Below are 3,168 nucleotides of genomic sequence, written 5' to 3' on the forward strand. Positions count from 1 at the left end.
CACTGCCCTGGGTCAGAAGCAGTGTCGCAAGACACAGCACATCCACAGCAAGGCCGCTTCATTAAATTGGTGACCCCCCCTCTCTGTCCCCTCATGCACAAAAGGAGATGGGGAAAAATCCCTTCAAACTGCATCAAATTTTTCTTACACATACTTCCTCACCCCCCATCCCCCACCCATTCCATCTTATGGATCACAACATCATCCATATACAACCATTCTCCATTCACCCCTGTCTTCTGTCCTTTCCCATCCTTCCTCAACAGACATTCCCCTCTTCCCCAAAGCCTCCTTTACCCCATCCATCCTTCTCATCCTAGGTCACCCCCTTATGTTCACTCCTTCCACACCTCTTTCACTAGTCTTTCTTCACTCATTCCTTCCATGTGTCCAAACCATCCCAATACTCTTTCATCCACCCTATCTCCCAACTCCCTTTCCACCTCCATTTTCCTCCTCACCTCATTTCTTACTCTATCCAGCCTTGTAACCTTTATCATACTTCTCAGACACCTCATCTCAAACACATTCAAACTCCTTCTCTCTTCCTCTCTTATGTTCCATGTTTCTGCCCCATACAGTGCTGTCGGCACAACCACTCCTTCATACAATCTTCTCTTAGCATACATTCCCAAATGTCTATTCCTCATTACACTTTTTAATCCACCAAGGCATTTACTCGCTTCTCTCAATCTACATTCTACCTCCACCCCCACTCCTCCCTTTCCTCCCTTTCTGTGTTCAGAGGGAGGTATATGATGGTAACATTTGGGTCAAAATCTACGATGTTTTGCAGGGGGTCAGGAGCATTATCTACTTAATACCGTATTTTCCGGCTTAAAATGCACATCGGGTTATAATGCGCACCCATGCACTTCGTTATCTCAGTACACAGCGTGCACTGACGTATAACGCGCATGCCAGGAAAAGTCACTGGTGGCTAAAGCTCTTGAACTGCATGTATGTGACTCCTGCTTGCATTGGTCCATTGTTTTGTGGGAAATTTGAGCCATGAAAAGTTTAGTGAATACAAAATGTACAAGAAAAATTTCGAATTTTTACAGAAAAAATTTAATTTACTATCCTGAGGGAATAAATCATCTTACAAGTTTTTATCACCGTGTTCAAGTTTTTATCACCGTGTACAAGTTTTTATCGCCATGCAGCAACTATGTTTCGGTTCATAAATGTCTTTACTGAAGTGACGTTTAGTTTAACAAACTCTCGCAAGAGGGTGTTTAGTGTAGGCTAGATTGGCAATAGAACTGTCAATCTCGGCCCTGATCTCGCATATTCCAGGTGAGCTAAAACGGCCAACGTTCATGATGTTGGTACCAGTACTGTTTTACGGATCCCAAATATTTGCATAGACTACGATAATTAATGTTAGTAAAAATAAACCAATGAAATAACGGCGATTAATCACTTAGTATCATGTGAACGAGGTTACATGGAGAAGTATTTTTCATTGGCTGGGAAATCTGTTGATTTGTCACTAAATTAAGTGTCAGTTTAGGCATCAATCAGCACACAACTAAGAAAAAGTTACTTTGTAGCTTAAATAGTTTGTAGGAAATATGATCTAAAAAAAGTTTATTGGAAGTAAAATATACAGAAAAATTTCGGGATTTTTACAGAAAATTTTCATGTTATATCTTGAGGAAATAATTCGTCTTTACCATTTTTTATTTAATACTGAAACAAACTACAGACTGTTTCGTTTTAGCTTTGAACCTACAATGACAGTGGTGAAATAGGACAGTCTCTCATCGAGGTGACGTTTAGTTAATATAACTCCCGAAAGAGGGTGTTGTAGTCAGGTGTTTGACACGAGTTTATGAACGGCTGCAACGGAATTTGTACCATACCTAAAGTGAAGCAACAAAGCCAACATAAAAATTCAAACTAGGATGCTGTGAACATGGGCAAATATCATGAATATTGATCATGTTTCATGGTGTTTAGGCCTATTTAAACATGAAAAATAAGATTCAATAGATACCTACCTATACCAAATATTTATATAGCCCATGCTGGCGTATTCTTTCATGTCACCATGGCTGTTCTTCTTGTTCTCACGGAACGTCACGGAGAAGTGTGCCGTCCCGACTTTGTGACGGCCAACATCATCACGTTGTGAAAAAAATTACACACACTGCCGCAGAATTTTTATCGTAGGCCGTAGGTAATGTGCACCACCGGATAACGCGCACCCCCCATTTTTAGGCCCTTCCAACGGAAAAAAGTCGCGCACTATACGCCAGAAAATACGGTACATACATACACAAAGGCTTTTTCCCCACTTACACAAGGGGGGGGGGGAGCCAAAAAGAAAAAGGCATAGAAACCACTCCCACCCATTCATTCTCTACATATCCCACTCCCCTTCACCCTCCTCCCTCCCTTGGCACCTCCTGGATGACGGGTCATACCTGCATCCTGTCCACTGCCCTGAGTCAGAAGCAGTGTCACAAGACACAGCACATCCACAGCAAAGCCGCTTCATAAATTCGGCAATCCCCCTCTCCGTCCCCTCATGCAGAAAAGGAGATGGGGAGAAATCCCTTCGGGCTGCATCAAATTTGTTCTTGTACATACTTCCTCACCCCCCCCTCATGCATCACAACATCATCCATACACAACCCATCTCCATTCACACCTATCTTCTGTCCTCCTCCCATCCTTCCTCAATAGACATTCCTTTCTTTTGTAATGCCCCTTTCACTCCATCCATCCAACTCATCCTAGGACACCCCTCATATTCACTCCTTCCACCTCTGCCGTCACTCATTCTTTCCATATGTCCAAACCATCCTAATACTCTTTCATCAACCCTATCTCCCAGCTCCCTTTCCACCACCTGTTCTCCTCCTCCACCTCATTTTCTCACATCTATCTAGCCTAGTAAACCCTTATCATACTTCTCAGACATTTCATCTCAAACACATTCAAAACTCCTTCTCTCTTCCTCTCTTATGTTCCATGTTTCTGCCCCATACAGTGCTGTTGGCACAATCACTCCTTTATATAACCTCCTCTTAGCATCCATTTCCCAGATGTCTATTTTTCATATACACTTTTTAATCCACCAAGGCATTTACTCACTTCTCTCAATCTACATTCTACCTTCACCTCCACTCCTCCCTTTCCTGCCACATTCACACCAAG

This window comes from Oratosquilla oratoria, chromosome 8, assembly GCF_046742065.1.
Source record: "Oratosquilla oratoria isolate Oo_2021 chromosome 8, ASM4674206v1, whole genome shotgun sequence".
Classification (NCBI taxonomy): Eukaryota; Metazoa; Arthropoda; class Malacostraca; order Stomatopoda; family Squillidae; genus Oratosquilla; species Oratosquilla oratoria.